The sequence below is a fragment of the Leopardus geoffroyi genome, chromosome D4, assembly GCF_018350155.1.
Source record: "Leopardus geoffroyi isolate Oge1 chromosome D4, O.geoffroyi_Oge1_pat1.0, whole genome shotgun sequence".
In the NCBI taxonomy this organism is placed as follows: domain Eukaryota; kingdom Metazoa; phylum Chordata; class Mammalia; order Carnivora; family Felidae; genus Leopardus; species Leopardus geoffroyi.
In genome coordinates, this window is record NC_059342.1 from 2,403,135 (window position 1) to 2,417,015 (window position 13,881).

The 13,881-nt window shown below is 43.8% G+C and overlaps 1 pseudogene; it reads right to left on the bottom strand.

Moving 5' to 3' along the window:
* Positions 1 to 1,368: 1,368 nt before the first annotated feature.
* LOC123593925 lies at positions 1,369 to 1,534 on the bottom strand (annotated as a pseudogene).
* Between the last annotated feature and the right edge of the window lie 12,347 nt (positions 1,535 to 13,881).

The following is a 13,881-nucleotide window of genomic DNA, read 5'->3' on the forward strand; positions in this document are numbered from 1 at the left end:
GTACTTGACGTTGAACGTGCCTCCTTTCTTCTACAGGCTTTACTGATTAAAACCCAAATTAAACCTGCAGCCAAGGAAAACTGTGCCCACGTAGCACTTAAGCAGGAAGATCTCAAGTATGGTAACCGTGCAAAGTGTCAGAAGGAAAGACCTGGGCTGGGGAGAAATGAGAAAACCATCAGAGGGAGGAACAAATATTTTTAAGGAAACTACACTTGTGTATTGTGATATGCTAAACTATCAATGACAACTGGAGTAAAGAACTGTACTCTTATTTTTTAATACACTTTAGCTTTTGGAGATTTAGGATTAGATTCACAGCAAAATGGAACAGAAAGTACAGAGTACCCCCCACGCCCCTGTGCCCCTCCAGAGCCGTCCCCGCCATCAACATCGCCAGCAGATGGTGCACGTGTTACCTTGCACGATGCGTCACACCACCCGGGGTCCTGGTTCACGTCAGGGTCACACTTGGTGTTGTATATTCTGCGGGTTTGGACAGATGCGTGCTGGTACCCACCATTAGAGTGCAGTGGTAGTTTCAGTCCCTAAAGATGCTCAGTGCTCTCTACCTCTCCCCTCCCCCACCCCCCATCTCTGGTCTCTTTCCTGTCTCCATAGTTTTGCCTTTTCCAGAATGTCTTGTAGCTAAAATCATACAGTATGCATCTTTTCAGACTGGCTTCTTTCACTTAGTTACATGCATTAAAGTTTCCTTCATGTCTTTTCATGGCCTGATAGCTCATCTCTTTATAGTGCTGACTAATATTCCATTGTCTGGATGGACCACAGTTCATTTATCCATCCACCTACTGACGGATGTCCTGGTTGTTTCCAAAATTTGGTGACTTTGAGCAAAGCCGCTGTAAACACTCATGCGCAGGCTTTTGCGTGGATGCAGATTTTCTAAATCCCGAGGCGCATGATTGCGGGATCCTATGGTAAGTGGATGTTTAGTTTTGTAAGAAACGAACTCTCTTCCAAAGCGGCTGCACCAATTTGCATTCCCACCAACAGCGAGAGAGAGTTCCTGTTGTCCCACATCCTCTCCAGCGGTTGGTGTTGTCGGTGTTCTGGATTTTGACCATTCTGATAGGTGTGGAGAGCTGGATTATCTTCAGTGCTGGGATCGCGGCATCCTAGTGTGGGCGTGGTAGTGGTTGTTTTCATCTCTAATACTGTTTTTATGATTAAATACCTAGAAACATCTTCCAGTTTAGAGGAAGCACTTGTCATTATGAAACCAGGGTTGACTGGTGCAGATCGGAGAGGGAAAATCATCCTTTTACTGCACAACAATCAGCACTCTTGTCACATGGAAATGAAACATTACAATATACATATATATGTAAGATGTTAAGATGTTACATATTTTTAAAAACTCAAAATGCAATTTTAAGTTTTTTTCTTAAATGTTTCTCTTTCCTTTAATGCATGCATTGCCACACCCCATAAAGCAATGGGGGAAAAATCAGATTTAAACAGGAAAGAACAGAGGCTACATTCGATCTTAGCCAAAAGGCCAAGAGGCAACTGCACATATAATTCAGAGTAATGATTTTCAGAGATGTTCTAGGGAGTTACAAATATAGAAAAACAGGATGTTGTGACAAACTCATCAAGAGGTGCGAGGCGCTAACGAGAAATTCCTTTGATTCAGGGAGAGGGAGAAAATGCCGGTGAGTTCAGGATCAGTGGCAGAGCTCTTCACTGATTCACTTACAGAGACAAGACAGGCTTCATCTTGGAAAAGAGGCTCAGGCAGGAAGGCCCTGGAGCCCTCTGGACCTCAGTTCCCTCTTCTGGAACAAAAAAGAGGGGGCTCATGATATGGCGGTCATTAACCTTGCTCCCCTGTTAGATAAATATGGACTAACTTCTTATCTAAAACCAGGTATGACATTATTAAGGTACTTGAGACAATGAGAAATGGTCAGTCCAGCCTCAGGCTCTTGTAGAGGACACACTAGCTCTGGCCGTGGGGAAGGAAGGTGCAGCAGTCCTGGGGTCACCACACACTGTGGGCTGAAAGGAAACTAGAGACCCCTTGAGATGCCCCCTTAGGCCCCTAGCGTGCTTGTTCCAGCCTTCGAGCTTGCTTCTTAGCTCGGTGTTTCCACCATTTGGAAAGCTCCTAAAAAAGAAATATTCCAATATTTTGACATGGTTATTTCAGAGATAGCCTGGATGCTAACATTTTTTTTTTTTTTTTTGAGAAACATTTACTTTCACGTAATCAGAACTCCATCCTGGTATTATCAATCACTTTGGAGAAATTGTGGCAAATTTGGTGCTTTTCTTACAAAACCACGCAAGCTTTGTGAAAACCTTCCTTCAATCACGATCTGCTGAAATGGTGTTTGTGAGGTCACATCCATACAAGAAATGTACAAAAAAGAATTAAATGAATCATGTTATCCTCCTCCATGACCCCAACCTCCCCCGCAAACAATAATTGGAATTGTTTCAAAATGTCTCCACCCCTACACAATGAATTTTTGACGAAGTAATTTTATGGCACTTGAACTTGATCAATAAATTCTGGTCAATACCACTGAAGGTGAGTTTGCTTAATATGGCGGCCACATCATTGGATCCCAAATGTCACTGGGTCAGTGGGGGCTGCACACAGCTCATCTTTGTGACCACAATTGAGTCCTCAGACAAGTAAATCAAGACAAAGTCATTTACCAAAGACACATACAGAAGGTCTTTTGTTTGTTCTTGTTTTTATCTGGCAGTTTTCTGATCCTGAAGCTTCAATTTCTGAAGACATGAATTTTATCTGTTAAAAACACCCATAGATTTTAGAGCGTAAGGTAAAAGTTCTTATGTTACAACATGCAACTGGGTCTAATCTATTTCACTACTTTTTTTTAATCATGGGAGAAGCCAGGGGATTTATGAGATCTACCTAAGACATTAACCAGACTCCCCCTCTTCAGTCTCTGATGTGTACAAGAGAGATGTAGAACTCCCATCTGCTTGTCATAAGAATAAAAGTTTAAAACCTGAGGTTTTATTGTTACCTTAAAGAATCAAATCTTTTATTTGAAATAAGAAAACTGAAAACCAATTTAGGGAGGAAGTCTAACGTCCCCTGGAGCAAATGTGAGTTTCTTTCAGCTTAGAAATAATGATAAGCTGTGGTGTCTGAAAGGCAAACGCTTTCTTCTTTTAGAGAGAGCATGACCGTGACCACAAAGGAGCGCCTCTCAGCTCAGTCCTGCTGCCCTGCCCTGTCACCTGGAAGTTACCTCTCCTGTGACCACTACTGGTTTTCTTGAAACTTCGAGTCTGAAATTGGCTTGGAAGGTCTACAGGTGAGCACATACGTATTTTGCTTTAAGAGAAATTCCCATGATGGGAGGGTGATGTTTTTGCAGGAGTCTGTGTCCTTGGCCAGATTCCCATTTCCTAGATTTTCTTATGCTGAGATGCTTAGTCCAATCTCATTAACTACTTTATTCACCCGTGACCAAAACTAGTTTAAATTCTTACCTCTCTCAGAGAGGTTCACAAATTGATGAGGGGGAAATTATTTGTTCTTTAAAAGCACTTGAGAACCTATCAGAAATGTTAGACTGGGCCACTTTTATTTATTTATTTTTTTAATGTTTATTTATTTTAGAGGGAGGGAGAGGGAGAGGGAGAGGGAGAGGGAGAGGGAGAGGGGGAGAGAGAGAGAGAGAGAGAGAGAGAGAGCGCGCACAAGGAGTGGAGCAGCAGAGAGAGAGAGAGGGAGACACAGAATCTGAAGCAGGCTCCAGGCTCTGAGCTGTCAGCACAGAGCCCAACGCGGGGCTCGAACCCACCAACTGAGAGATCATGACCTGAGCCAAAGTTGGATGCTTCACCGACTGAGCCACCCAGGTGCCCCAGGATTAGGCCAGTTTTAAAAATCTGTATACTGCAGAATACGATGATATGCAAAATATTGGAAGAGATAGTCAAACAAGTTGGGAGAGACTGGGTTACGATGAGATTAAAGGACATTTTAATCTCAGGACTTTTCAGACTCTTCCTTTGCCTGCCCCACAACCCAACATCCTCACTCTCAGCCCTCAGGTATATACAGTGGGAATTTGAATGTTCATCTGAAAACCAGAAGATGAAAACATAATGGCCCCAAATCACCAAAGCTATCACAGATCTTCCCACACCCATGTAGGAGCAGTTCTGTAATAAAGACCATAACAATGGATGGCACAAATTATTAATGAATTAGGAAAAGGAAAATGACATAAGTCTTCAGAATGAAACAGTTATGCCCTTAGCCACTACATGGTGAGATTTCCAAAATACCAAGACTGAAGGGTGGTGTGCATAGCACCCCCTGGTGAGGAGACGTTGCACCAAGGCTTTATGGAGAGAGAGTAGACTGGACAGACATTTGGGAACAGAGCACACCAGGCTGTGGAACCAGCTGTGGCGTTGCCCCATGTGGGACCTCACTTGGCACACTTGAGGATGTGTGAAAATTGTCTAAGTATAATGAAGGAGATGTTTCAGATCAGTGCAGAGAGGATGAACAGTCCAATGAGTGGTTTTGGAACAAATGAGTGTCTCTTTGGAAAATATACATAATCTTATATTCCTAGTACACACACACACACACACACACACACACACACACACACACACCATAAATTCTGGATAAATTAGGGAACTAAATGTAGTGACTTCCAGTTAGAGATAGTGGAATCAAGCACCTCCATTTATATTCTCTCCTTCCCCTGACCTCAGTAAAACTACATGAAAGGATTTTTGAAAAAGGAAAAGAGACAGCAACAGATTTTCAGAAGCTAGAAAGCAGGGATGAGTAGAAACTGACTAAGCAGAACATGGAGAGCGAAATCATGAGCCAGCAGTGGGGAGGTCCAGGAGAAAAGGCAGCAAAAAATCCTCAAAGCCTCAGAAATTGGGAGCATCTGGGCCCTCAGGAGGAAAGACAGTGGGCTATGAATTAGAAGATCATTTAAAATCTGCTTAAGGAGCAGTGGACACTCATCTTATTCACCGTTCCTCACAGATGGGGACTCCTCCTCCCCCAACAGAAAGCTGGAGGTTTGTTCCTTGGAGAGGCCAAGGAAAACACGTCCATGTGGGGGGGACCCCAACTGGTTGACTTGAGATTCTTGCCCTTCTTCTCCAATGTGGCCCCAGGACTTGGTCTCTAGGAGCAAGTCTGAAGGCGTGTCTTTGGTGATTTGGAACCAAGCCAAGCAGAAGGACCTAAATACATTAGAAACAGGGATCCCTCCCACCCCCACCCCAGACATCTCATCCCTCCCACCCCACAGTGAAGCTCACTGGGCACAAAGAACTCACACATCAGCAGACAGCCAAGAGGCACAAATGCTTAAACAAACCCACCAGATGAATGACAGGGATGGGAACAGACAGGAGGGGCACCTGGAAGGGGCAGAGGCTGCATATGAAAACTAAAAATCATTAATATCCTCAGAAGGGCGAGAGGAAATATTACACTTTGGGGGGAAAGCACCAGCAAAGGAATAGCTAGAGAACTATAAATTTAAACTAGGATATCAGAAAAGTCACACTGGATGGTATATTTGACAATGCTAATCTTAGGGACTCGTGTTCATGGAAACACATCATAGGAGTGAAAGGCAAGCCACAGGATAGCAGAAAATATTTGCGATCTTATCTCCAGTGAAATAATGGTATCCAGTACACATAGGGAATATCTATAAATACGAAAAAAGATAGAAAACCAATAGAAAATTGGGCAAAAGGTTTGGTAGTCACTTTATAAAAGAGAACATTCGAATGGGTATGAAAAGGTGTTCAACTTCAAGAAGAAGCAACTTAAGACCACCTGATATACCAGCCGCCAGAGTAGCTAGTGAGAAACAAACATACTAACACCCCAAGTATTGGTGAGAATGTAAAGTGATCAGAACAATAACACTCTGTTGCAGGAGTGTCAGTTGCTAAAACCGCTTTGGAAAACTGTTTGGCAACATCTACTAATGTTTGATGCATTCAATAATTCTACTCCTCGGAATATACCCAACAGAAACACACACATATATTTACTAGAAGACACCTACAAGAATGTGTCTATCAGCAGCATAATGGACAAATAAACCGTGGTATATTCATTCAAAAAATACCATACAGAAATGAGAATGCACACAAGATAAATGAACTTCACAAACAACGTTGAGTGAACAAAGCCAGTCACAAAGGAATAGAATTCTGTGTGATTCCATGTGTATGAAGTTCAAAACCAAGTAAAGCTAATTTATAATGTTAGAAACAAGGGGCAGCTGTTTCCTTTAGGAATGGCAGTGTCTGAGAAAGGCACAGAGGCATCTGGTAATGTTGTCTTTCTAGACCCGAGTGCTGGCCACATGAGTGTTTTCACTTTGTGAAAATTCACACAGTTGAACACTTGATTTGTGTGTTTTGCTATATTTAATAGAAAGTTACTTATAAAACCATACTAGAAAGGTGGAAGATGAAGAGATGGCACGCTCTCAGGAAATACAAAACAATGACCATGATTACAAATGGGGAGAAAGATGAAACACGACAAAAAAATCTAGAAGACCAACTTCAGAAGGGCCAACTTCAAATGAAGTGAGTTTCTGAGAGAACAAATTGAGAAATGGTGGTGGGGGTAGGAATTAAAGAAATACTTCAAGAAAATATCTCATGACTAAAGATTTGAATTGCCAAATTGAAAAGATGCACCAAGTTTGGACCACATTAAATGATAATAGTCCCCCATCAAAGCACATCATTACTGATTTTCAGAATCCTGGGAACAGAAAGATACTTTTGTGTTCCCATAGAGAAAAAGTAGGTCAAATACAAAGAATGGGAATCAGAATAACCTTGAAATTCTCAACAACAACAACAACGGAAGCTAAAAGACAATGGAGGAATGTCTTCAATATTGAGATTGCCATCTTTTATACCCAGCCGAAGTATCAAATACGGAGCTGGATAAAGACATATTTAGATGTGAAGTGCTCAAAAAATTTACTTCCCATTCCCATTTCCCAGGACGCTGAGAGGATGTTCTTGACCAAAATGAGGAAATAAAACAAGAAAAAGTATGATCTAACATTCAGGAAACAATAAGCTCCAAATGAAAGAGGTGAAGAGAACCCCAGGATGATACAGGGGGAGATTGCAGGATGCCACATGGAGGTAGGTCTGCAGAACCATCAGCCTGGCCACAGATCAGAACTCAGGACATAGTTTCAGGAAGATGATATTGTGCTAATGTGTATGAACACATCAAGAGAAGCTCTTCACAAATGGAGTAGAACTTGAAATTAATTAAGTGGTAAATATATATTTGATCAAGTCACTTGACCTCCCTGGGCCTCAAGTGTAAAATCAGGGTTGTTATAACAGTCTTTGGAAGAGATTTGTGAAAACTGAAGTCCTTGGAAGCCTGCCCAGCCCAAAGAAAGCGCTGTGTGAGCGTTAACTATCATCATTGTTACCACCAGCACCACCATAATCATTGTGGTCCAGCTGGTGGTTCAGCTGTGAAGGGTGTGACTATAATAGAATGCTGAGATTTTTAAAAAATTCCATTCAACTAGATAGGGAAAAAGAGAAGACAGACATTGCTGTGGGATCAGGGAAGGGGAAGAAGAAAACCATCATCTTCCCCTTGGCGAAGTCTTAGATACTTTTTACAACTAAAAAATAAAGAAGTAGCAATATACACATGCTTGTTTGAGATAGGGGTGGATATCAAAAGAAATAGCTAAGAGAATTGCCGAGAGCTGCTTTGTGAGGGCAGAAAATGGGGGAAGTGTTATTCTTTGTAACAATCTTCAAAAAATATGTGCAGATATACTTTCATTTTAAAAATTAAAATTAAATTTTTCTTCAAAAAAGAAGTCTCCAGGACAGATGGTTTCACTGGAGAATTCTACCCAGTATTTAAAAAAGAATCAATGCCAATAATGCACAATCTTTTCCAGAAAACATGAGAGAGCATTTTCCCATTTCATTTTATGAAGCCAGTTTTATACTGACACCAGATCCAAAGCCAGGACCAAAAAGGGAAACTGCAGACCAATATCCCTCCTGAACGGAGATGTAAAACCCACCGAGAGTACTGGCAAATAGGATTCAGTAGCACTGAAAAGGAATCACACACCGTGACTGAACAAGGTTTACGCCAGGAATGCAAATGAGTTCAATATTCAAAAGCCAGTCAATGTCACTCACCATATCAACAAGAAGGAATTTCATGTGATCATATCAATTGATGCACAAAAAACATTTGAAAATTTCGAAATCCATTCATGATAAAAAAAAAAATTCCAGAAAACAAGGAATAGGGAGGAACTTTCTCAACTTGATAAAGAACCCACCTGCAGGAAGCCCATGGCTAACATCTGCATAACAGTCAGATGTCCCCCATAACTGGGCACAAGACCAGGATGCCCACACTCCACACTAGTAATCCACCCAGTTCCGGAAGGTGTAGCCAGAACTCAGAGCAAGAAAGGAAATAAAAGGCAAACAGAGTGGAGTCTCATATTTGCAGGAGTGGTGTTCTCTGAAGATGCCATGAAGCCTGAGTTTGCAAACACCACACCACCTCAACACTCAGCATTCTGGGGGGAATGTGGGGTTTGGTTCCTGAGAGCCTCCAGTCACAACAGTTTCAACAACCCAAATGCTATTTGTGTTATGGGGGTTTGTTTACTGATGTCCTAGTGAAACCAGCCCATGTCTTCAGGCTGAAACCCTACCCTTCCACGTAACCCTTTTCTCGTTAACACTTAGCAGGCAGTTTTCAACTTCTTCCCCAGCATCCCGATCTGCACAACCTGTCCACCTGCAAGCTTAACATTTTTTTCCTGTACCACTTTCCACCACGTGTGAGCCAGATCCGCTGAGAAGAGTTTAGTGTCTTCCTGACCCCAGGTAATGTGACTGTCCATTGCTTTGGCTTTCTTCACAACCATGCCACCCACCTCACATTCTTTTATCGATGGTCATTTTGTGAATCCACAAATGTAGCCTCTTTTCCACTTTCTGTGTAATGTCTTCATGCAGTAGAGATGTTACGTTAGCACTTTCCAGAGCAGCCTCGTGTACAGTTTGGGGAATTTCCTCTTCCTGTTTCAGGATATCCTGTATTGTTGATTCACTAATGTTGAACTTGTGGCCGGTAGCACCGTAACTTGTGCGTGAACAAAGCTTGTCTCGTACATAAACTTTCTTCTGAGGCACATCACAACTTTTTGTGCTAGAAACACTAGACAGGACATCAGCACTACCCCTGGGGCTGTTTTAAACAGCGAAACAACCAATAAAAAAGCACAAAAATGCGGACAGTGTGGCACTAAATGGACCGTGAAAGAGACATTTGTTCATAAGAAGGCAGAGCATTGCTTTGTTCAACATCAACAGGGAGTGTGGGCACTCAGCAACTGAATTTTTTCACCACTCAGGGCATGTTTGCAAATGACCATGAAAAGCACTGTGTGCATTATTTTTGGGTTACAAATAGATTTTAGTGAGTAGGTGAATTTGCAAATACAGAATTCATGAATAATGAAGATCAACCAGACTTGCAAAACACATTGCTGACAAAGGACTGTTAGCTAGGATACATAAAGAACTCTCAAATTCAACAGTAAAAACATAAAGGATCCAATGGATGTGAAGAGACATCTCACTGGGGAGAGGTGTGAATGACAAATTAGGCACATCAAAAGATGTTCGACATCCCTCGCTGTCAGGGAAATTAAAACCACAGACAGATATCACTAGATATAGGCAGACACCTGTCAGAACAGCCAACACAAAAATTTCCGAGAGGGCCACAGGCTGGAAAGGCTGAGGACGCACCCTGGTAGAATGCACGACGAGATCACCGTTCTCAAACACAGTATGGCAGTCTCTGGAAAGACCAAACATCCACTTACCATGAGACCCAGACCCAGCAGGGTGGCCCTGAGCATTTATCACAGAGAAATGAAAATTGATGTCTGTGCAAAAACCTGTCCGTGACTGTCATAGTACCTTTATTTACAATAGCCTGAAATTGGAAAACAAGGATGTCCCTCCGTGGGCGAACACTTCCACTCCGCGGCTCGTGCAGACCACGGAACGTGGCTCAGCCGCACAAGGAGTCCACTGTTGGTGTGCCAGCCGCTTGGATGGATCGCAGGGATCTGAGTGGAGAAGCCAATCTCAAAAGGTCACATACCGTATGATCCCACTACAGAACATTCCCAGACAACCCGTTTTAGAACTGGCGCAGGTGGGGGCGGCGGGGTAAGGGGCAGGGGCAGCACAAAGGGCCACATGGGGGAGGCCTTTGTGGACATGGCGTAGTCGGGCATCTTGCTGGTGGGGTTGCGGGAACCTGCGTGTGGTGAGGTGTCACCCATGTCGACTTCCCGATGTGGATGGCACACCACAGTTGTGTCAAAAGTCACCACCAGGGAAAACTGGGTGAGGGCGAATGAGCCTCTGTGTTACTTTTGCAATATGCTGCGAATCTGTACTTATTTCAAGATGAAAAGTTTTGAAACTTTGTGGGAGGCACGTCAAAGAACCTGCAGACGTGTTTTAAAGCCACCACACGCGTCGCAGACGCCTTACCCATCGGGTGAAAGGTCACATGGTATCAGGCGGGGCCCCTGGGGGCCTTGAAAGAGGGCTGGAAAGAGCGTGGTACTGGGGTGGCGACTGGGACAGCAAGCGGACAGCCCTGGGCGCGTCGGTGGGGAGAGGAGTACAGAGTGCGCAGCATGGGGAACTGCCCAGAGCCGCGGGCACCCACCTTACGCAGGTGCTCTGGGCAGCAAACTGCTCCAAGCACGGTTTTGTGGGCCAGGCACTGGGGCAGGACTCAGCAGCACAATCCAATTGCTGTGTAGACGGGCCACGTGGTGGAGCCCAGCTGCCGGACAGGCTGGTGCAGAGGGTGTGGGTGGGCCTCCCTCACAGGCCTCCTCCTCCGGGAGGAGGGGCTCAGCAGGACCCTTCTCCCCGAGGACTGGCGGCCTCCCCAGCAGCGTGGCGCAGCTTCCACAGGGCAGCTTGGGGCTTTTTCTGTTACACAGCCAATGGCGCACATTAGGCATTTCAGACAGGTTTTCAAAGCATAAGGACTGGAATAACCACACGAGCACATTGGTTTCCAGTCTTGCATGACACACACATCCCCCGTTTTACAAAAACGGGATCACATCCTAGTCACCGTCACACTCACCCCTCCTTTAATTGCCCTCTTTTGGGGTCCTTCCTCTAAACTCATTACCACCCCACTCCTCGCCAGGGAAGCCCATTGCTTCCTCTATGTATCTGTACGCTAAAATACTTAAACACTTTTTTATTTAAACACATTTAAGTGTTCCTAAATTTTTTTTTTCATTTCACCAGAAAGGATTAATATTTTACACACTTTCCTGTCTCTTGCTATTCTCACTAATAATTTGGAAATACCTCAACACCGCTTGGTATAGACCTCATGCATTCCTTCCGAAGACCGCGTAATATTTCATGCAATGTGATTCCCACAATTTACGCAAGCATTACCCAACCGATGGGCAATTTGTTCTCAGGGGTTTTACCACGCGGTATTTTTAGAAGAATGCTGCAATAAATATTCTTTAAAATTTTTTTTTAATTTTTTTTTTTTTTTTTTTTTAATTTTTGAGGGAGGGAGAGAAAGAGAGAGGGAGACACAGAATCCGAAGCAGGCTCCAGGCTCCGAGCTGTCAGCGCAGAGTCTGACTCGGGGCTTGAACACAAACTATGGGATCATGTCCTGGGCTGAAGTAGGACACTTAACCCACTGAGCTACCCAGGTGCCCCTACAATAAATATCCTTTTTTTTTTTTTAATTTTTTTAATGTTTATTTATTTTTGAGAGAGAGAGAGACAGACAGAGTATGAGCAGAGGAGGGGCAGAGAGAGAGGAAGACAGAATCCGAAGCAGGCTCCAGGCTCCGAGCTGTCAGCACAGAGCTCAACGTGGGGCTAGAACCCGTGAGATCGTGACCTGAGCCGAAGTCAGATGCTTAACCGACTGAGCCACCCAGGTGGCCCATTATTCTTACGTTTATGTATATGTCGGGTTTTTCTACTGCCTGGGTCCTCACGTGTGGGCTAGCTGTGTTTTTCATTTTAATACGTATCTCCAGATTATTCAGCAAAGAGCTTCAGCAACTTACAGTTCCACCAGCAATGAATGAAGATCCTTTTGTACACATTTCTACGAGCTATAGAGATTATGGTCTTTGGTAATTTTTGTAAATCTGCATATGCTAATTTTAGCATATCCTTGTCAATTGTTTTTATTTAAAAAAAATTTTTTTTTACATTTATTTATTTTTGAGAAACAGAGTGAGACAAAGCGTGAGCGGGGGAGGGGCAGAGAGAGAAGGAGACACAGAATCAGAAGCAGGCTCCAGGCTCTGAGCAAGAGGTCAGCACAGAGCCTGATGTGGGGCTCGAACCCACAAACTGTGAGATCATGACCTGAGCCGAAGTCGGACGCTCAACTGACTGAGCCACCCAGGTGCCCCTATTTGTTTCTATTTAATAGCTATTTATGTCTTGCTATCTTTCCATTTTTCTTATTATCGCTCAAGCGTTATTTATATATTATGCCATTAATAATTTATCTTTTATATGCATTGCAAATATTTTTCCAATTTAACATTAGTTTTTTGACTTATTTGGTATCTTTTGTTATTTACATGTGTATATTGTGTGTGTGTGTATATACTGGTATATATTTTATAAATATATCAAATGTAAATTGTGTATAGAAACATATTTTATATACAAATATTTTTCAATTTATGTATTTTAAAATATATATTTTACATTTTTAAAAATTTTTATGAAGTTGGGGCAGTTGACTGGCTTAGTCACAGAACATGTGACTCTTGATCTTGGGACTGGGACTTTAAGCCCCACGTTGGGCATAGAGCTTACAAAATTTTTTTGTGTGGGGCACCTGGGTGGCGCAGTCAGTTAAGTGACCAACTTTAGTTCAGGTCATGATCTCATAGCTCATGAGTTCAAGCCCCGCGTCAGGCTCTGTGCTGACAGCTCGGAGCCTGGAGCCTGCTTTGGAGTCTGTGTCTCCCTCGTTCTCTGCCTCTCCCCCGCTCACACTCTGTCTGTCTCTCTCTCAAAAAAATGAATAAATGGGGCGCCTGGGTGGCGCAGTCGGTCAAGCGTCCGACTTCAGCCAGGTCACGATCTCGCGGTCTGTGAGTTCGAGCCCCGCGTCGGGCTCTGGGCTGACAGCTCAGAGCCTGGAGCCTGCTTCGGACTCTGTGTCTCCCTCTCTCTCTGCCCCTCCCCCGTTCATGCTCTGTCTCTCTCTGTCCCAAAAAAATAAATAAACGTTGAAAAAAAAAATGAATAAATGTTAAAAAAAAAATTTTTTTTTAATTTTTTTGTGTGAAGCCAACTATGTCTCTGCAGAGTTTCTGGGTTTTAGTTTGGGTTGAAAAAGGTCTCTGAAGCACGGGTTTGCATACTTTGTAGACGTCAGAGTATTTTGCTGTTTACCTTACCCCACCCCGCCTGTCATTTGTTGTGCGATGGGAGAGCAGGACCCAGAGCGATGGCCGTGTGCCCCCGCCATTTACAAATGAAGCCAGCTTCTTGCTTTGCGCTGAGACCCCCTTTGGGACCAGCCAGCTGCCCATGAGCCAGCCTCCAGTCCCACAGGTGGCTGCCCCGGTCCACGTCCAGGGTCACCACCGCCCTGTCCTGACCGCAGACCGCTTTCTTGGGTTTTTGTGCAAATGCTCCTTTGCGGCAGCAACGGGCCGGTGCCAGCGCACCCCTGCTCCCCCTGAGTACAGGTGGCTGCCTCTGTCTGGCGCGTGCCTGGTC